The sequence below is a fragment of the Gallinula chloropus genome (genome assembly GCF_964237585.1).
Source record: "Gallinula chloropus genome assembly, chromosome: 1".
Taxonomy (NCBI): Eukaryota; Metazoa; Chordata; class Aves; order Gruiformes; family Rallidae; genus Gallinula; species Gallinula chloropus.
The window spans coordinates 6,638,358-6,660,477 of NC_140085.1; the positions used below are offsets into that span (position 1 = coordinate 6,638,358).

The window sequence follows — 22,120 nt, forward strand, 5'->3', positions numbered from 1 at the left end:
GTAGTTCAGAGTGAAGTTACGGGGCTAGAGAGAAGTATATTGCTGGTAATTGCATGTGTTATCGCTGAAGTCTTCTTTGAATGTTTTAATTTCTTCTTCTGGGTGCAGCCAAATACTCTGGAAAAATATAAAAGATGGACATGGTGTGGGGAAAGTCTTCAAGTGTATGGTTGGACTGTGCAGTGACAGACAGGAAATGTGTCCAAGGCTGTGTAAATACATACAACATTGGCTCTTCTGACAGTTACGTGGTCAATGCCTCTTAGTACCTACGTGTTGTATGTGACATTGGATGCTCTGTGTTTGAAAATTTCACATCTGGCCAGCTCCCTTTATGCAACTCCTGTTAGGAAAGCCACCTCATCTGTCATGGAAATGTCCAGCGTAGAGAAGTATGTCAGACAGCAGAAACCTTTGAGTCCTGCTAATTTCATCCGGGTAAAATCTGAGTCCTCTTTCATTTGCAAGTGAACTTGCTGGAAGGGGTGGTAGGAAATCTGCAGGGATAGACCAGCTACAGGACAATGAAAGAAAAACAGTGGCACTTCAGATTCAAGTGATGTTTTCCAGCAACTGGCCCTTGCAAGGGACAGTGTCAAGACCTTACAAGCTTCCCAGAAGCAGGCTTGACTTTCAAGGGTGTAGAGGATGGATGTGCCATCCTCAGAGAAAGGAGAGCTCTGAGGGATGATTCCCTTTGACACCGCTTTGGAGGTCAGGTTGAATCACAGCATCCTCTGGCTCCGCAACCCTACTTAATTGGTTCCCATCCCCACTGCCAGAAAATGAAAGCTCTCTAATCCAGTTTAGCTAATGCTGCGCTTAACCCAACTCATTGTGTAATCGCTCCCAACACCCTTTGAGTCAAACTGCTGTTCTGGGTTGCATGGACACTCCAGTGGAGGTGGTCCCATGCTGCTGGAGCACCACCCTTCCCAGCCAGCATCTCTAGGTCCATGTAGGCTGGGGGACCCAACCCTGAAGCTCTACGATGAGCTCTATACATCCCTCCCCTCAGGAGCAGAGTCCTTTCAGTTCCTTCTCTGTTCTTCCCTGAGCCCCATGAGCTGGTTGCTGCATTTTGAGAGATTGTAGTTAACCCAGCAAGGGAATGGGAGGGGCAGACCCCTTCCCTGACCTCCCGGGTACAGGTGGCAGAGCTGGCTCAGCTCCGCATCGTGTCTTGCTTGAGCAGGACATCATTTCTTCTCCACTTTTGTGCAGCTAATGAGCATGCAACAGTTAAAGACACTACTGTACCTCTTGATTTCTTTTTTTTAAAGTATCTTTTTCTGATACTGCCTCTAGGTTTTTGTCATTTAGAAGTGCATTTTTCTGTCCTGACTGTATGGTTACAAACTCTTCTTTTAAGGAAAAATGAAAATTGCATTCTCACAACTCTAGGCTTTAAAAATACTCCTGATACTGCCGGAGATGTTAAGATTTTACTTTGAGATAAGTTGTCACACCTTTTCCTTAAAGGGACACCTCATAACAAAGAGAAGCGACTGAAATACAGATTCATTGCTGCTCTTTGGGATGTATTGTGGAAGATATTCTACATTTTGCTCAGGCTGTGTGCTGACATTCAGCATGTATGCTGATGCTCTTACGCTGCATCTGTGTAATCCCAAAATATTTCAAGCACGCTTTAAAGTTGTGACACATGTGCTGAAGACACTTCACATTAGCAGGCTTCTCCTCAGATGAATTTCAGCAATTTCCACGTTGTTAGCTCTGGCCCACTGCACGACTTCCAGTGAAGGAGCAGGAGCCAGTAGCGGATAGGTCCACGTGCAGAACAGTCTCAGAGCAAATGGAAGCAATCTTCTGGCAGAGTTACGCCAGGGGATGAATTTGGATCAGGTTCATTCGGGCATCAAGTGTCAGCTTGCTTCCAGTAAATGAGATACGGTATGTAGGAGGTTCAGTAATAAGGTGTCTCCTGGAAACAAAAGAATCCATGCCTTCCACTTTTACTGTAATACCACCATGTGTCAGATAAGAGGCATCCTTAAATAGCCCAGGAAGAAAATCCGAGGCAAAGGCAGGTGATTTATTAGGGTAAGGTAATACTGATGGCAGATGCAGGAGCAGGGGGCTGCAGGGATGCTGCGATGCTTGGAACTCGCTTGCATCTTACCTGCACTCAGGTATAACCCTCACTGCTGCCGAAGTGTGGAGAGGAATAGCTTGACGGTCATTAAATGATAGAGGCCAGCTTAGTTCTGGGCTTAGTCTCTTCATTTCTTAAATACAGTCCTGCTCCGTGTTTTGGATTGGCACTGGCGAAGCCAGAAAAGTGGGGTTTAGTGTGAAATTTATCCCACTTCCACGACTGCATGTTCAGTTTGATGTAGGTAGGTGTTTGAGAGCAGCCAGCAGTGCTCTGTTCCTCTATCTACTTCTTCCACGGACCTCATCCTTAACAGAGACATGAAAACACGGGCACTTTATCTGCTTCTTTGAGCTGCACCCTTTTAGTGGACATGAAGAAAATAAGACCAGACATAAATGATTAATGCAGAATCTTGGAAGAAAATATTGCAGGGTGCCTTGCTGTTTGATTACAAGCCTTGGAATTAGTCAACATTTCCATAATTCTAAACCAATATACACCTGTTTTCCCACTGTGATGTGAAGGCACAACTTAATTTAACAGAAACCCCGCTGTGCTAAATCTCTCATTAAATACCAAGCTAGTTCTGTAATTTAAAGTTGCAGCACCACTATTTTAACGGAATTGCCTTTGTATTATAAAATTAATAAGAAGTTAATGATGCACTTTGCTGTATTCTCTCAGATATTTTTTTTTCACAGCAACAACAACAAAAAAAAGAAAGATAAAGAAGAAAAACATGTCACCAGCTGACATCTCAAGGCTTTTCTGGTTTTAATCATTTTCCTGAGGATAAAATTCATTTAAAAGATTTTTTTTTAAATTTTTAAAAACTTTCAGCATAAGTAGGATCAAACGTCGTCTTTTTATACTCATGATTAGTATAATCTCTCTGTTAGTCATAATATTCCTTGTCACATAATGGAGCTTTTATCTTTCCCCCCAAATGTATTTAGATAGCACTTGTTGTGGTAGGATTGCTACTGGGCAGAGGATAAGATACACAGTGTTTGAGAAATACAGGCACATTGATATATATGATACATATCGACAAAATAGGGACGGTTTTCTTCTGTTTACTTGGCGCTGGCATCACGAGTAGCTTGTATGTCTTGTAAATGAAGGACGTGAATTTCCAAATGTGTCTTTTCAAACGCGACACGCAAGTGCCCAGACCGTACCCGAGCTCACAGGGACGCGGTGTGTGTGTGATTCAATTTACAATCGGGTTTTCTTGGAACGTCGTTTTGGGCTTGTTTTAAAAGACAGGAGGGAGATAAGGGAAAGCCTCAATTTCAATGCAATAATGATCTTAGAAATGTGCTTCTTTGGGATGAGATGTAGAGCTGAGGCCTTAACTAGTCTCATCTTCATTAAGAATCTCATGGCTTTGTTAGAGGCAGTTAACTTCTGTTCCCCAGGCAAAATAATCCAATAGATTCCACCCATCGGAATTTATTCTGTGTGTTCGGTTAGATGTAATAATCTTAGTCCCTCCCGTGCTCTCATTTGCTGCTTGGTGAAGATTGGCTTCCATAGAGAGGGCAAACCTGGAAGAGCTGTGTGCAGGGACTGCTTTGGCTGCCTTTGTGGCACTAGCAGTCTTTGTTTGGGTTTGTTTTGACATGCATTAGTTTAAAACCAGAATGTGCTTTGCTTTGTAGCTAGTGAATCTGGTTGGATTTCCTGGCAGGAGTTAAGGGCAGATAAGTGACATAAGCACTACATGTTGGTTGGATTCTTGAAGCCCAATAGCTAAATAAATGCACCTTAAATGTCATGCAGAAGGTATGTGAAGTCAAGAATCGATGGGAATCTATTCAGTGTATTTATTGATGACCTGAATGAGGGAATGGAGTGTGCAGTCAGCAGGTTTGCTGAAACACAACCCTGGAGGGGTGGCTGACACCCCATGGGGCTGCTGCCATTCAGCGAGACTGACAGGCTGGAGAGCTGGGCGGGGAGAAGTGTAATAAGATTTAACAGGGGCAAGTGCAGGGTCTTGCATCCAGGAAAAAACAACCCCAGGTACCAGTATGGATTGGGGACTGGCCTGTTGGAGAGCACTGTGGGTGAGAGGGACTTGGGATACTGGGGGCAGCAGGATGACCATGAGCCAGAATGTGCCCTCCTGGCTAAGAAGGCCAGTGGTATCCTGGGGTGTGTTAGAAGGGGAGTTAGTAGGTCAAGAAAGGTCCTTCTCCTCCTCTACTCTGTCCTGGGGAGACCGTAGCTGGAATATTGTGTCCAGTTCTGGGCCCCTCAGCTCAAGAAGGACACAGAACTCCTTGAAAGAGTCCAGCACAGGGCCACCAAGGTGGTGGATTGGAACACCTTGCTTATGAGGAGAATCTGAGGGAGCTGGGCCTCTTTAGCTTGGAGGAGACTGAGGGGTGTCCTTATTAATGTTCATAAATATGTAAAGGGCAAGAGGCGGGAGGACGGAGCCAGTCTTTTCTCAGTGATGGCCAGTGATAGGACAAGGGACAATGGGTGGAATCTGGAGCGTAGGAAATTCTATGTGAATGTAAGGAGAAACTTTTTCACCGTGAGGGTGACGGAGCCCTGGGACAGGCTGCCCAGAGAGGTTGTGGAGTCTCCTTTGGAGACATTCAAACCCCACCTGGATGTGTTCCTGTGTGATTTAGTCTACGTGATCCTGCACTGGCAGTGGGGGTTGGACTACATGATCTTTTGAGGTCCCTTCAAACTCTTGATGTTCTGTGATTCTGTAAAATCTACACCTAAAAATCCTTGGAGTCTTTGTTCTGTATTTGAAGTTATATTGATCTGACATGGCAACGATTATTTGTTGCCTCTATGTATATTTTTCCATATATCCTCATAGCTAGCTGAGGTTATCAGAAAAAAATAGCTAACAGCCTGTGCTGACTGAGATGTTGGCACTCACCTGCTTCTCACAGGCTAATGGTTCACGTGGTTCTTATTTCAAGTGGGACATACATATTCCAAGTAGCAGCAAACCCTTTCTATGGAAGTTCTGGCATGAAATTGGGACTTTAGCTGTATGAATCAATTTATTTAAGTGTTTAACAATGGAAAAGTAGAGTTTTGAGAAAACTCTTGAAAAATTCAAAACAGTGAGGTGGAGTTTGTAGGTTCTAACTGTCTTGTAAAACAGTGATGGCTTCCTTTTTGCCAGATGGTGTCTACAGAAAGATTTTTTTGTTTTTACATTATAGGAATCACTACTGTTTTAATTAAAAACTGTTTATGTGATAGGGAAACAGGTCTGTCTTAGAGGGAGCTCTCCCTCAGGGTCCATTATGGGGTGAAAACCTGATTTTTCAAGAGGAACTTAGATCACAGAATTGTTCTGTTGAAATTATAATGCAAGATAAACTACTTGCTCTCCCTATATTTGGACTTTAAGAAACATTTCCTAAGAATAAATTTTAAAGCATTTTATAGTTTGCTATAGCCACAAATTAATACTGGCAATCAATGCCCTATGCTAGTGGTCAGGTCATTCTTCTCTTTGGTGTCCATTCACAGTGTTCTGCCCTACATCAGGCTGACAATAACACCAGTCCGCTTCAGGCTTGCCCATGTTCCCACAAAACAACTCAGGTTTCACACAGAGTGTAAAACACACTTAGTTTACATGCTGCAATGAGTGTTGGTATCACAGATATTTTCAGGGCCCATGTCACGGCCGCTCTGGTTGCATGATGCTTAAAGGGGTTGTTACAGAATCACAGAGTTGTAGAGTTGGAAGTGACCTCCAGAGATCATCAAGTCCAACCCCCCTGCCAAAGCAGGTTCCCTAGGACAGGTTGCACAGGGAGGCATCCAGACGGGTCTTGAATATCTCCAGAGGAGACTCCGCAACCCCCCTGGGCAGCCTGTTGCAGTGCTCTGTTACCCTCACTGTGAAGAAGTTCTGTGTATTGGTGCAGAACTTCCTGTGCTCCAACTTGAGGCCATTGCCCTTTGTCCTGTCCCCACAGACCACTGAGAAGAGGCTGGTCATTTCCCTCTGTGTCCCACACTTCAGGTATTTATAAACATTAATCAGATCCCCTCTCAGTCTTCTCAACGCTGAACAGCCCCAACCCACTCAGCCTTTCCTCGTAGGGGAGATGCTCCAGGCCCTTAACCACCTTCATAGCCCTCTGCTGGACTCTTTCCAGGAGATCCCTGTCTTTTTTGTACAGGGGAGCCCATAACTGGACACAGTACTCCAGGTGGGGCCTGACCAGGGCAGAGCAGAGGGGAAGAAACTTTGTAAAGAACTCTCAGCACTGTGCTGACTCGGTTTTGCATCAGTTTTACAGGTTATTTAACCTTCAGAATACTCTGTTTCAAACGGGAAGAATCCCTGATGACTTACTATGAACCCATAAAATACCGTTTGTCCAACAGCAAGCAAAAACCCAAATAAATTTCTGATTTTCACTTTGTCATGAGTTTTGCTCGTTTCTAAGGAAAACCCCAGCCTGCTCCTTTCTGGAGTAACATTTTAATATCCAGTTCCAGTTCTCTGCTTTAGGCCTCATGAGTTGTCAGTACTGTGTGAACATGATGTAAAAATTATCTGTAATAAAAAGGTAATCATCCAATATGACTTGAATAATAGCCTGAATATGAGATATCAGTGACTTTGAGAGATTTTGACAAACAGAAAGGGAATTCAAAGAGCAATTAAGTTAGTTAAGGGATTGGAGTGATTGATTTATGATGACAAATTAAACTAATTCAGTACCCATATAGCATGGCCAAATGCTGCTTAATGACGGATCCAAAAAGTCTAGAACTGTTTATATGATAAAAATAGCCAGATGGGGAAGCCGAGAATTCCCAGGGAGTGCCTATTCCTAGGAACTGAGCTAGAAGACAATGAATGATGTTGAGAAAGTAAATCTGAACCATTTCTTCCTTGATACAAATGGAGCCACTTAATGATACATTTTGTTTAGCTCAGAAGTAGTGATTTTTTTGGTATTATTATGCAAATACGCCACTTCTGCCTCTTACCTTCCAAAAATGTTGCACTGACTTTGTCACTTAAATGAAAAGTCAATATTGGCACTGAATTCAGGTACCTTAGCAGAAAGGCTGGGTTTGCATCTACTGTTACTGAGAAAAACAGAATGGGTCATAGAATCATAGAATCTCCTGAGTTGTGAGGACCATCAAGTCCAACTCCTGGGTACACACAGGGCCAGCCCAGTCAGAGCATGGGACTGAGGGCATCGTCCAGACACTTCTTGACCTCAGCCCAGCTCAGGGCTGTGACCCCTTCCCTGGGGAACCTGTTCCAGTGCCCGACTCCCTTCTCATTACAGAACCTCTTCCTAACAGCCAATCTAAACCTGCCCTAGCACAGCTTCATGCTATTCATCCCTGCCCTGGACCGGCTGTCTATGCCATGCCTGATGCACCCAGGATACGGTTGGCCCTCCTGGATGCCTGGGCATACTGCTGGCTCATGGGTAACTTGCTGTCAACCAAGACCCCCAAATCCCCTCTCAGCATGGCTGGCCTCCAGTATCTCAGCCACCAGCAATTCATAAAATGGAAAAAAGTGACTTAGGAGCCAAATGAAATCCCTGTAACTGGCAGAACAATGGGTACTGTGCCAGCATAAGGAGATATAAGTGAAAATAGGTTCTCCAAATTGAGCAAAACCTTTAATTCATAATTATACCATCCCTTTTTCTCAGTGAAGGATGAGTTGCAGAGTCACCTATCCTCTCCTGCTTGTTTGTTGTAAGGATTTGGCTTGAGTTGACCTACCAATGCCTTCACCACTGGACTTAGTTGACACTGGAGGTCACCACTTCTCTTGAAGCTGCTCCACTGTCTGAAAAGTTTAAACCCTTGTGGGGTTGAGAGAAAGGAAGTAAATTCGCTTGGTTGCCTAGTACAGAGGGCAGTGACTCAAGAATTGCGACGTCTGAATGAGTCCATGCTCCACTAAGTATTTTATTACCTGGAAAAGCTTCAAACATTTGGAAGATACTCTCCAAGAATAGAGAAGTGCAGGAAGAGCTGTTGACATGAAGCACTGGGAGAAGGAGGCTAAACCTTGATCTAAGCCTTACTCGGGGGAGGGGGGGGCGTGGAGGCGGCTGCCCCAGCCTTACCCCAGTGTATGTCAGGAGAATGCAGAGCTGCACGCAGAACCAGCAATGAGTTGTTTCACATCCTAAATGCTCATACCATACCACTGCTTTTCCCTGGTGCAGCAGATCTGCTGAGAAGCAAGAGCACATTCACCCAGCTGCAAATGCAGTTAGATGCACACTGGCTTTTTTAGACAGCTCTTTTGCAGTAGTTGAGGATATTTTTTTTGCACAGCTTCGCCGTACAATAGTATTGAGATGGAAACTAAATACACATAATCCTGCCTTAGCCTCCAAAAAACTCCCCAATGTGAAGCCTGTCCTCAAAAGGCCAAACTGTTCTGGCATGAGGCAACAGGCTTTACCTCCAATTTCCATAACTCCGGACAGTTGAGGTCATCTCTTTGCAAAACGCCTCCAGAATTTAATGGCCAACTTAGAACATCTTACTCAGCAAGGCTGGAGGATCGGTCCACAGGATATCGCTTTCAGGCTGGCTACCTAAAAATCACTGACTGAGGAACCTTTTTGCTGGAAAACTCTTGAGCAAAATTGAGAGGCCCTCCCTGGAGTACTCTAGAGTATCGCAAAGCTCACCAAGATTTAGGTGGGGTGCTTAACTCAGGGTAATGGCCCGGGCACTCTCTTAAACAGCTCTTTATCCTGCTGCCGGTGTTAGCTGTTTTCTGTTATCCGGAACAGAAAGTACAGGTGCTTCAGTCAGCCTCATTAGCACCGTGACACAAGCTATTAAAGTTGTCTTCATAATGAAAAACTAGTTCAGGGAGCCTTCCTAGCTGTCTGACTGCTCCTACAACAGTGAAATTAGAAAGGCAAATCATAAAAAATGTTGCAGGCATCAGGAAGCAACACCATTAGCAATGCCCTTGAATGCCGTTTACCTGCCTCGATAGCAGTGTTTGGTGCCCACGGATCTGGGTTGTTATGACCAAAGAGCCCAGGCTTTGTGGCATGTTTATAACAGAGAGATTGTTGGCTCAGCATCTTGCCAGTGTGTCTGACCCTGTGAGCCGTGCTGCTTCTCCCAAAGACCTCAGCCGAGTGGTCTGTGGCTCTCTGCATTGCTGTCAGAAGGGTGCAATGTTGGCTCACTTGGTGTTTGTACTCCCGTGGTGAGCATCCCTAGCTAGCTTTCTCCTGTCTCAATCGGGTAATGAACCATGTTGTTTAGATGCACCATGCTGTTGTATGTGACAACATATGCGATGAGAGAGAAAACGTTCTGTCTTCTCTGTGGACATTAGAAATCCCATAATACATCCTAGAAAAACTGATGAAACTGGGTGGCTCGATTGAGCCTCCTGCTCTAATAACACACTTTGGGCAATTTTATTCTGCCTAATTAAAAATGCTCTTTGCAGACCCAGAAAGATAATTGGGTTTTTTTGCTTGTTCTCCTAAAGAAATTATCATCTTCATCAGCCTAGTTGGAAGTGCCACTTCTTTGTCCGCTCTTCCCCTGTGGTGTGCAGAGCAAACATTTCTCCTCTTGCCAGCACTGTCACTGGAGCTGCTGGAAATATTCAGGGCGTCATTTGGGTGCAAACGGCATTTTGGGGTGCAGATGTGTTCATCTGATTGCCATGATAGACATCCAAGAGACATCAAAATTCTCACCTTGGAAAGTTTAGGAGCTTGTATTTCAGGTTGGCAGAGTATGGCGCGAGCTCTCAGCACCCCTCCAAAACAGAGAGCAGATCTTGTTAAATACCTTTTGATGGGAAAAGCAGTACCAGAGAGGGCAAGGTGAAATGTTTGTCTTGCTTTTGGAACGGTCCATATTTTCACTTGCAGCTTTGCTGAAATCTGTAATGGCTTTGTGCCCAGAATGTAGCCTGAGCATCTCCAGGAGCAGAGAGAAGCAGTCACTGAAAAACATGCCACCGTAACTCCATTTATTAACGAAAGCCTTTCTATCTCCATCGCGGCGTGCCAGGGAAGTTAAAAAAGCAAAAGCTGCAAAAGAAAAGCAACCCAACAAAAAAGCACTGAGCTCAACAGAGTCTTAAGCAGTGGTAAACAAAATGTAGATTCCTTTGTGGTTGATTTTTATCCAGCTGCAGCCAAATATCAAAGCGATATCAAAGGAAAGCTACCCATTAATTAATTCAGACTGACTTCACAAAGCAAGCTGAAGCTTTTGCTGATATCTGATTCTGACAACTTCCTAATCTTCACAAGTTGTCATTAAGAGTGGCATTAAAGCAGTCTGCAGTCAATCCCAGCTCTCGCCCTATTGTAACTCAGAGATGGGCTATCTCCCATCGCAGGGAGGGGGGGCAGGACGGGGGGGGGGGCAGAATATATGCAAGCAGGGGTTTGAATAAGCAACTTTGCTTCTTTGCAAATGGAATTTGCAATGTATCAGGGAATCTCATGAATACATTGCCTCTGTCATTCATGCTGGGAATGCTCACCCATTCCCACTTGCAACTATTAAAGTTGCAATAAGGGGAAATTTTCTGAAGGAGAAACACAAGGTGGGGGGGGGAGACAGAGAAAGAAAGAAAACAAGAAGCTCATGTCTGAAAGGAGTAATTGGAAGTCTGTAACGATCTTTAAGAAAGTATGAATAGAGCCTTATCATTGATTTCAGGACAGAGAACATAGGATTCTGTGTTAAAGAAAATAAGATTGTGGAAAATAAGACGCTAATCAGAGGATAAGATTAGTTTTAAACTAAGAACTGAAAGTCAGGTACCTCCATAAGTGAAGCTTGTAATTCCACCGTGAAAATAAACAAAACACTCCAGTGTTCCTTACCGCTGCCAGGATCTCTCAATGGGATTACAGCCTCACGCAGAGATGCAAGGTACGTGATACCTTTCTGTTTCCATTCAACTGTAAATGGCTCAAATGATTGAACGGAGTTTGTGTTCTAGACCATCACTTGAGCAAGTAGCCGCCAGACAGCGACTAATATTATTTTGTGGCTGATTCAGGACAATACCTTAGAGGAAAACGTGCCGTGTTATTATACAGTATGTTTATTTCAAATATTGCGAGGAATACAGAGAGGATAAATGCTGTTGTGGGAGTACCTCACCACACATCCCAAGGAGCGTGGATGTAGATGGTGAGTTTCTTCCCTCTGGGGCCCAGTACTGCCTAAACGTCAGTGGAAATCAGGAATTATTTTTGCTTGTACACACAGAATTGAGGATTTACAGTTATCAGACGTGAAATAAAACTTAGGTCATGTATCAGGAAAAAAACAGTATCTCCCCATTTAGAATAATCTTCTAAAGGAAACAAATCACAATCCTTTGGGGCATTTGGGGTAGGGAAGAATTAGAAAATAGATGCTGGGCAGTAATCCTGTATTGGCACGAAGTCATTCGAGATGAGCAACTGGATTTTCTTCTCTCTCAATTCTGCGATTTCTAAGAAGATAAAGAAATTGCTGTGCTTGTGTGACCATAGAACGCTCCCATTTGGTCAAAAATACATGACTAACCAAAAAGAAAGGTGTTGGTTTAAATGCTGAGCTTCCGCACATGTGCCTGGAGGGCTCTGAGAGTTGCTCAGGCAAGCCTGTCCCTTGCCTCCCAGGATCCTGTTCATTTTGCAAAAATAACACGGATTTATCCCAGTTTACAAGTGGCCTGATAGCTAACAGCTTTCATGTCTGGCACTCGCCTTCCTCCTGGTTGACATGAGAGCAAAAAACAGAGGGTGTGACTTGGTGAAAATGTCTTTTCTGCACCCATGCAGTCCTCCCCTGTGCTTCCATTGCCCTCTGCCAGCTTCTCTGCAGCCACAACAGCCTGTGGCCTGCCTTAGCCCCTCGGAAAAAAGAGCGCACGCCAAGAAACTGTGAGTTCAATACTTCCCAGTAGTCCCAAACTCCCTTTGGAGCAGGTAGGGTGAATGATGTAAGAGCTTTTGACTCAGTCAGTTTTATCAGAGGACCTTCGTGATAGCTCTCCGTGGCCTGCAGCTGTTGCACCTGAAGCCATCCCCGCAAAGAGATTTCTGTGACCTTTAGGCAAGCTGTGCGTCAAGATGTTACTCATGGGGCACAATGCAGAGAAAACTTCTGAGCTGGGTAGAATAGCAATGTAAAGAATAAGTAAGAGAAGACAGCTTTTCGCATCCTGGCTTTTGTAGGCGCTAAATGAAACACGTTGGTGCTTTTTTTTCCAAGAGAATCAAGGGGCCTCAGTCTCTGGAAAAATACACTGACATCCGTATCTAGGGTCAGAGTTTTGCAGATAGGTGGAGGCAGGTTGATTTTGGCCTTCCTGTCCCCGATACCGTCCCTTTTTCTAATGAAAGCTTAATCACAGCTCTGTCCAAATACCACAGCCAGCTGGAACTGACTCATCCCTCAAAAAAATACGTGTTTCTGCTAGTGTTGTCCATTTATTTGTTTGCTTGTTTAACTTCTCAAGCACCTATTGAGGGAAATATTTAAATACATTAGAATTCCTTTAAGATGTATGCCACATGTTTGGCATGAATAAAAAATACTTCCCTTCTCCCAGAGAAAGCACCGGCAAAGTGCATTAGCTACAGAGATGCTAAAAAATTAAAGAGAATGAGTTCATACAAAGGGGGGGTTGTTAAAAGTTACACGGATACCTAATGTGATTCTTCCTGCTGTTTGTAATTCTGTGTACACGCAGCTAGACGTTCATATTTATGTGTGGACACTGTGTTGTGTTTGTGTAGGCTTGTGGCTGGAGACTGCAGTAACGCTCTGTTTTCGTAGATGGATCAAATATCGAGCTATCTTCTTTCGTTCTCTCTCCGCAGCCAGATTATTTCGCCACTGCAGAGTATTGGCATAACACCGAGAGCTTTTTATTTGGATACTGATGCTGGATAGTTGTGGAAAATTCCTGTAACTTCAGCTCATGGAGAGCTTAAATAGAATTTATGAGCCGTATCCTCATTTGGCGTAAAATATTATGGCTTCGCTCGTTAAACAATAAAACTGTACTACTTACCCCAGCTGATCTCAGTCAGGAGAGCAGGATTTTTAACATCTTTATTCAAAACCCCTTTTCTACCTGAATGCTTTGGCTACTCCCTGCAGTATTTGAAGAGGCCTGTATGTTGGCAAGTAGTTTGGGGCTCATAGCTGACCTTTGAAGAAATCTGGATTGGTGTGTGTTCAGTATCAGGGAGAAATCTGACTGCCTGATAGACTGCTGGAGAGGTGGGAATTGTGAATCAAGACATGTAGTCTGGTCTCTGAACTGCTCTGCACCTTGGCTGAGTGAAAATGGCAGCAGTCCCACATCATCAGTGCCAACTGATTTGGTTTTCTGTTTGTTTTTTTTTTCTTTTTTAAATTGTAGCCTTTGCTCTAGCTTAAAAAGTAGAATTTCAATAGAAATTATCATTTTGACGCATGGTGGGCTTATTTTAGACTTACCTCAATCACACTTTTTAGCCGTAAGATGTTCTCACTAGTACATTGTAATGCAAATAGGACAGAACTTTAAAAAAGCTTTACATAAGCCAAAAATAATAAAATAAATCCCATAGCCTGGAATTTGAGTTTTGTACCAAATACTTCAGTTTCTGTCAGAAGAGGAGACCAAGCGTGTTGTTGGATCAAGGTGACCTCCCGTGCCGCAGAAGGAGTCAGGCAGAAGATCTGCTTAGTAAATGAACAGAGAAATCTGTGATGTGAGACTGAGGAAGTGCTTGAGGCTGGTTTCTCATTGAATGAAAGCCAAAAATGGAGAAGATAAGTGTAGGTGAGGCAACATTGTAAAAGAAACACAGAAGCCCCAGACTATGCTTTCTTGCCTTTCTGAAGCATTGCTGACACTGGTCACTCCCTGTAAAGGGTTATTTCCTGAATTTCAGCTTGGCCAAGGTAGAGGATATTGCTGAGCATAATCACGTGGTGTTTTCCCAGAGCATGGTTCACAGAGGAGACAGTACGTGCAAGCACAGAACAGCGTAAATCTTAAACTAAAACTTCTGCAAAACAAGCATTTAATATCCTGGTGACTGTGCCCTCAGTCACAGCCGAGGCTGTGGTTTGCATTGCAAAAGCCATCGTGTGTTTGAAAAGACATCTCGTTTAAACTAAATTCCTTCATGGTCATCAGTAGCCTAAAAAAGAATTTATTTTTGTTGGGGATTGTGTTTGGGGGGGTGTGGGGCAGGGTTGAGAAGAAGAGGGCAGAGGATTGCGTTGTTTTCTTCTTAAGTTTCTAAAAATCATTCTAGACATTGATGAGGAATCAGGGGGATTTATGTAGAGGGAGGACAGAGGATTGTCATGTGAGCCAGACTCAAAAGTTACCACCTGAAAATGGTGCCCACAGTATGAGCTCCTTGACAGTTTCCACTGCCAGCAGAAGAGGATTGTTTGGGTATTTTTAAGATGGGCACGTCGTCTTGAGTCTTCAAAGATCCTGAATTCATAAAGGGCAGACTTCCCTGGGCAGGACATCATGAGTCGGGCTTTCTAAGCAGGAGATTTGATTTTTGCTAGGAAAAGAGATGGGAAGTAACACTTCTTCAGACCACTCAGTCAGCACAAGCATCTACTGTGCTGCCTTCCCCTTCTGGGATGGTTAAGGGACCTCTGTTTCATTCCAATGGGAGGTGGGAAGACTTCTCACAGAAGATAATAGGCAGTGTGTTTCGGCTTTGCTCTGGTTGTGCTCTCCAAATGTTGATATGAGGGTGAGGGGGTGGATAGGTGCTTTTAGACTGGAAGGAAAAGTACTCCTTTTTAGGTCTCAACCTCCTGTTGGCTTCTGGAAGCCAACACCCAACTACGGAGATGGAAGAAAGTACACTTCAGAACATTTGAGTCATCTCCAGTGAGACATTGCCTGTAAGACTTGTGTCATGCTGGGAATTGAGACCTGGTATCTTAGGTCATGTTGGGCAAATCCACCCAATGCCGCGCAAGGCTGCGTTGGTTATTAGCTGAGATCCCAAATGCATCACAGATTGGCTGGTACTTGGTTCCTCCAGCTCTCCTGCATCACTGCTTCAGGTCTTTACTTTACCTCTTGAGTAGGGTATCTAGGGAGTAATATAGTATCAAAAAATGCTTGTGTGTAGTACCCTCATCATTAATGCCTTACTGTATCTGGTGATGAAACAGCAAGATTGTAGCTTGGGAGAGTAGGCTTTGTTTGGGGAATAACTCCAGATGGATCACGTATAGCCTCTGTGCCTTTTTTCTCCCCATCATCTTCCTTTCTGCTAAAAAGAGGCACCAGCAGGAAGTACCTTGTGATAGTGTTAGGAGGAGGAATCAATTAGAGCATGAGGAACTCGGGCTCTGCTGTGGTGTGGACAGCTTGGATGCCTCCCTTTGGGTAGTCATTTGGGGCCATGCAGTGCCTCCCTGCATGATGCTGGGTAAAGCACTACTCCGCCACGCTTCACTTTCCACTCGGAAATCTGGGCGGTAATTTTACTCCTCACAGGTACCTTGAACGGGTGTTAAAACACAGTCAATTGATGTCACATAGAGAGACTTTTGTCATCTTTCTGTGCTGTATTGTTTTAATGCAAAGGGGAGGAAGAAGCCCCACATCATCATGCAAACTTCGATTGGCAAAATGTCAACAAAAGTTATTGCCGCTGCCGATGAGATGGATAACTCTTGCTGTTAAAATAATATCTGGTGTTTTGCTCAGATGTCTAATGGGTTTGCTTTTTAAGCATGGATGAGACAAAATACCCCAGAGGCATTATTCCCAACAAGATATAGAATCCCACTTAATGTCTATTTTTAGGATTGAATAGGTTCCGTGAAGGCTCATTTGTTTGAAGAAAAGACACTTAATCACTTTGGTTTCCATGTGATTTTGAAGAGGGGAGTATTGGTTGTACCTCCCCTTCCTTATCTCCACTCTGTTTGGCTGCATGTGTCCGGGAGTTGGTGCCATTTGTGTGGGTGGTAAGAAACGAAGGAATTAAATAAATGGAGTAGAACTGCTAACAGAGCAACAGTAGTTATTTGTACATTAGGAAGGGAAGTTGTCACTTCCAAAGTGGCCAACTTTGTCATTTCTGTATGAGGGTACAACTTTTAAAGGAGATCGAGTGTTAGAGTCCAATTAGTAAATGTATGGGAGGAGCAGCAGGATGCAGGGTGGCTGTGGAAGGGATTGCTAGAATATTATTATTACTATTATTATTACTATTTTTATTATTACAACAATAAAACACAGCAGTGTTTTTAGTCTCTTGAGCTAATGTTCAATTTAACTTGAATTTAAAGCACAGAGTGCAGCGTATTGCAAATGACTGAGTTGGAAAGCTTCCAGAAGTCATTGAATTTCAGCAGTTTTAGTGTTCTCCGGTAAAAGAAACAACTTGTTTCAAGCGAGCTATATGCTTGTTTCTGTGCTCTAAATAGAAAATAATGATGTTATGCATTACTGCACGAACTATATTTGGCACCAACCAGCAATATTCATTTTCTCCTGCTTCTCTCCCTTCCTCCTTCCCTCCCACCCTCTCTCCCCTCCCTGTCTCTCCAAAATATGCATGCGTGTGTATATATATATGTGTGTGTGTGCCTGACAGTCATCCAGGAGGCCCAGTAACCAACCACATTCTTCTACTACTGAAATTGTATGAATACCTAACACAGTTTCAATCCCTTAAATTGGGATTTATGAAAGGATGAAAGCAAACAATCTCCTGGCTGTGCCATCGCTCAGGCAGTAACGGCTACTGGTTTGCATTTATTTGTGAGTGTCTGTGTGACGGATGCACATCTGTCCTCCTTTTGCCTGTGAATAAACTAAGGTAAATAACTTAAATCAATACTTAGAATCTAAAGCTCTAGCTCTGCTGGTGAAGTAGGGAAGACCACAGCATTGGTCTCAGTGCTAGTTAGCGCTTTCCGGCCCGGTGCGTGGGCATGTTTTGGGGGATAACAGGGGCTAGAGCCTGTTCCCACTAGGCGGTATGAACAAGGGCATCCTGTTTTGACAGGAAGGTGAAGTATAGCTGTGTAAATGCAAGCTGTGCCACACCACTTCTCTTAAGAGCCAGAGAGTAGTCCCTCGCCTCTTTTATTCACTAGTATTTATTTGGCCTCAGAGACTGTCCCCAGTTCCTGGAGAAGTTCCCTGAAGCTGTAGCCAGATATTGACTGTGTAATTCAAGTTAGTTTGACCCTAGAGGAGTAATTCTAAACAGTTCTCTTCGATAGGAAAATACACCTCTCTCACTTCTGGGGAACTTGCATGACTTGTGAGCCACAAGGGTTTAAAAAAGCAAAACCAGTTGGCATCGAAGTGGTGTGAGAAATATGTTCAAGAGCTCCACCAAAAGGATCCTACTAAAAAAACTTGGGAGCTAAGAGCTGAAATAAGGGACTGGGGAGGAGGGGGGCATGTAGATGTGTCTCAATAATCATAAAATCAGAGGATAGTTTGGATTCAAAGGAACTTTTAAAACTCATCTAGTCCCACCCCCTTGCTATGAGGGACATCTTCAACTATATCAAGTCACTCAGAGCCCCATCCAACCTGACCTTGAATGTTTCCACGGATGGGACATCTACCACCTCTCTGTGCAAACAGTGCCAGTGCCTCACCACCCTCATGATAAAAAACATTTTCCTTACATCTCCTCTTTTTTAGTTTAAAACCATCACCCTTTGTCCTATCACAACAGGCCCTACTAAAAAGTTTGTGTAAGCCCCCTTGAAAGGCCGCTATAAGGTCCCCCCAAAGCCTTCTCTTCTCCAGGCTGAACAAGTCCAACTCTCTCAGCCTGTGTTCATAGGAGAAGTGCTCCAGCCCTCTGATCATCCTTGTGGCCCACCTCTGGTTGCTCTACAACAGTTCCATGTCTTTCCTGTACTGGAGATCCCAGAGCTGGAGGCAGTACTGCAGTGGGGGTCTCACAAGAGTGGATAAGAGGGGGAGAATCACCACCCTTGACCTCCTGGCCACTCTTCTTTTGGTGAGGTGCAGGATACAGTTGGCTTTCTGTCCTGCACATGCACATTGTTGGCTTGTGTTGAGTTTTACATCAGTTAACATTCCCAAATCCTTCTTAGCAGGGCTGCCCTCAATGCCTTCATCTTTCAACCTATATTCGTAGTGGTGATTGCTCCGACCCGTGTGCAGGACCTTGCATTTGGCCTTGTTGAATCTCATGGGCCCATTTCTCAAGCTTGGTACCCTCTGGGTGGTATCCCATCCCTCAGGTGTTTCAACCACATCACTCAGCATGGTGTCATCTGCAATCTTGCTGAGGGTATACTCAGTCTCACTATGTCATTGATGAAGATATTAAACAGTTCTGGTCCCAGTACAGACACCTGACAGACACCACTTGTCACTGATCTCCATCTGGACATTAAGCTGTTGACCTCTGGATGCAACCATCCAACCAGTTCCTCTTCCTCTGAACAGTCCACCCATCAAATACATACCTGTCCAATTTACAGAGAAAGACATTGTGGGGGCCCATGTCAAAGGCCATACAGAAGTCCAGATAGACAACACCTGTAGTTCTTGCCTTGTCAACGGATTAAGTCACTCCATCATAGAATGCCTGGTTGGTCATGCAAGACTTGTCATTGGAGAAGCTGTGCTGGCTGTCTTGAATCACATCCTTGTCCTCCATTTACCTTAACATAGCTTCTAGGAGGATCTGTTCTGTCATCTTCCTAGGCACAGAGGTAAGGATGATAGTTGGCAGTTCCCTGGGCCCTCCTCCTTTCTACCTCTTCTAAAATGTGCACAGTGTGTCCCTTTTTCCAGTCACAAAGACTTCACATGACTACTGCGACTTTTTATCAGGGAGAGTGGCTTAGCACCTACATCAGCCAATTCCCTCAAGACTATGGGATTGGGTCCCATACATGTGTATATGTTCAGGTTCCAGACTCAGAAAAACTCCTCAGGAACCTGACAGGTAGTAACTTGGATTCTTCTTTTCCTTGGACTACTGTTCTAACTAAGCTGTACTCACTAATTGGATTAGCCTGGAGAAATTTTTAAATTCATTCCTTGACCAGAGTTAGGCAAAGAATGTAAATTTTTCCCATCATTTTTCATGCTGGTGCCTCTTTAAGTGCTTTACTTCCCCCATGCCTTCAGCCTGTCCCTGCTGCTCTTTAATGTTTTCCTCCTATTCAGTTTTCCTATTGGTTCCAAAAAGTCTCTGGATTTATGGTCCTTCCCCCAAGAAGAAAATTAGGGTTTTATTAAGGTCTGACATCTCTTCTTCTCTCTCCCCCACATACTCTCCTGCCATTTTGCAATACTGAGATGTACAAAATGTGAAGGAAGTCCCCTTTGGCTTCAACAATGATTGATGCTAGTGAGAAGCAAGTCCCAAAGTGCTACAAATGACAAGATACATGCAAGCTGTCATCATTTAATCCTATTGCAGTTTGTTTGGTTTGGATGTTACCCAGTAACCCAAGTTCTTTAAATTTACCTTTTGCTTGCGGGAAGTTTTAGCTCAATTTTATGTGGTGTTTCCCCATGATGAGGTCTGTGAGGGTGACAGGTAAGGGACAAACTGAGTTGAGGCATGGCTAGATAATTACAGGCATGGCAAATGATAGGGAAGAGAGGAAGGGGACAGGTGTAAAGAGGGCTAAGAGAAATCTACCGGTGGTTTTAAAGAGTTGTAGGAAGACAACAAGGGGAATGGTAAGAAATGATGAGTCATGGATAATGTCCTCCACATGTACACCCTATACTCCTGTGGTGTAAAGTCACATCACACTGTGCTTAACTTCAGAGGACTTTTAGGAGACAGTCTTTGACTGCATACAGAGCTTGGTGAAGGCATGGGCAGACTTAGGTGCATTTGGGGTCCTTTCTTAACGAGTGGGGTTCTTTCCTCAAGGCACAAGGAATGACAAGGAAGAAAGCCCATGGAGTCTACTGTGGCAGGAGTGGAGAATAAAAGCTGCTAATAAGTGTAGTGATCATGTATGAAGGTGTTTTTGTAATGGGCTGTAAAATAAGCCACCTCAGCCTACAAACTTTCCTTCAATCACAGAAATTACTCCTTGCAGGAAGTCTCCAGCCTACCTAGAACACCCGAGTACCCATTTCCTTTCAGAAAAAGGATGGAAAACAGGTGACCAAAATCCTTTCCACTGAATACGCTGACAACTCTGAAATGAGATTTCAGCAGTCTCGGCGGTGACTCAGAACGTGCCAATCCCATGCATGGCCATGCCTGGAGACAGTTCTTCTCCATTCACCCCTAGCGCTCTGGGCTTAAGATTACACCTGATTTGAAGCATCCCCTGACTAAATAAAGCAAGCCGTAAGCTGATCTCGTCATGCAATGTGCAAGCACACAATAGTAATCACAGCTAATGACTCTGCTAAATGCTAGGCTGCACACACCTCCTTGTTTGGTGTTTGTTTTATATACAGAAGGTAACATTGACTGAATAACGAGGATGCCAAGTTACAGATGGGGTTGTGGAATCGTATTTGACAGCTGATTAGAGTAATCTGACAGAAATGATGACTTAATCACCACGACAGACTCCAAATTCCCAGATAGAATTCCACCCAGGTTAATCTAATTTCCTTGCAATTTTTTGCCAGAAATAGACTCTTAGCCGGCTTGTTTTCTCCCATGCAGATGTCACATGGCTTTGACAAGAATGTAAATAGGTAGCATTATTGTTGAAAAGATGACTTTGAGTCTCTAAAGCTGGAGAGAATGCATGCCTTTGAGAGGGTTTTGGGTTACTCTGCTGTGTTTTTTTCTCTAATAAAGTTATACTTACTTACAGGGCGGCGGGGGTTGGGGGGAGAGAAATGTAACTAGTCAATTGGAATTCTAGGCCATGGCTCGATCCTGCTGCTGCCCTCAACATAGCCAGTGGCCAGTTTCTCACAGCTATCAGGGGGATTTTTCAGGATTGCGTGTTTGACAACTGTTTGTTTCCCCTTTTGGTTCCTGTGGACCACCTCAGCATCCCTGCTTGGGATGCGCCCAAGGAGGAGCAGCAATGTGCTTGGCCTCGGGCTCTGCGTGGCCTCCATGACAGTGTGGGCAGCCAGTGGAGCCCCTGCTTTGCTGCCAGCACTGCCGCAAGGCACCATGCGACCTTGGGCAACAGGCATTTGTCTGCTCTGGGTTATAAAACAGCAGCATGGTGTGTTTTGAGACCTACGGGTAGAGAGCACATGTAGGCAGGGTAGGCTGTGCCGTTACTGTCTGCACAGTGCATTCGGTAGAGAGAGTGCTCTCTCAAATACTGGCAAGGAGAGGTTGTTCCTTATAGCCTGTAAGGAAGGTTTTGATATCCAGCCTGGTTTTTGATATCCCCATGCACACACAGCATATGCTGAGGGAAGCTGCCCACACTCAGAACTTGCCTGAGAGCTGCGTTGTTCTCTGTTATCACAGGGACTGAGCACAGGATGATGTTAATGTCTATACATTATTTATTGCAGTTACTTTTCTCACTCTTGCCTATTTATTAATTGCAACTGTGCATTCGTAAATACTGTATTTTTAAAAGCCAAGCTTTCTTCAAACATGGAAGAAAACATTTCCTGTTTTTTCTGTCTGACAATATGACATACTGAGAAATCACTTACCTTGAGATCCGTAAGTGTATGGCGTTGTGATGTATAGCTACAATAACAGCTTTCTGATAAGACATGAAATCCTTCATTTCAGTAGATTACATGATTCTAGTGGGTGGCATCTAATTTGAAACAGGTTTATATCATCTATAATCTTTTGGAGGGCCTCGGAAAGCACAGCTATTTTATTATTTTATAGCCTGCAGTTATACAAGCAAGATATAAAATGCACAGATTATTTTCTCTTTTGCTCATCGTAGAGTGAAAGGATAGTACCTATTTAGCCTTTGTCTCTGCCCCTTTAATTTTCTTATTCACTGCACACTTCTTTGAGATTCATTCTTTTCTTCTCTTTTTTACAC

The 22,120-nt window shown here is 44.0% G+C and overlaps 1 protein-coding gene across 1 annotated transcript in view; it reads left to right on the forward strand.

Moving 5' to 3' along the window:
• CELF2 (CUGBP Elav-like family member 2) overlaps positions 1–22,120 on the forward strand; it is a 386,282-nt gene that overhangs the window by 287,077 nt on the left and 77,085 nt on the right. The window lies entirely within an intron of this gene.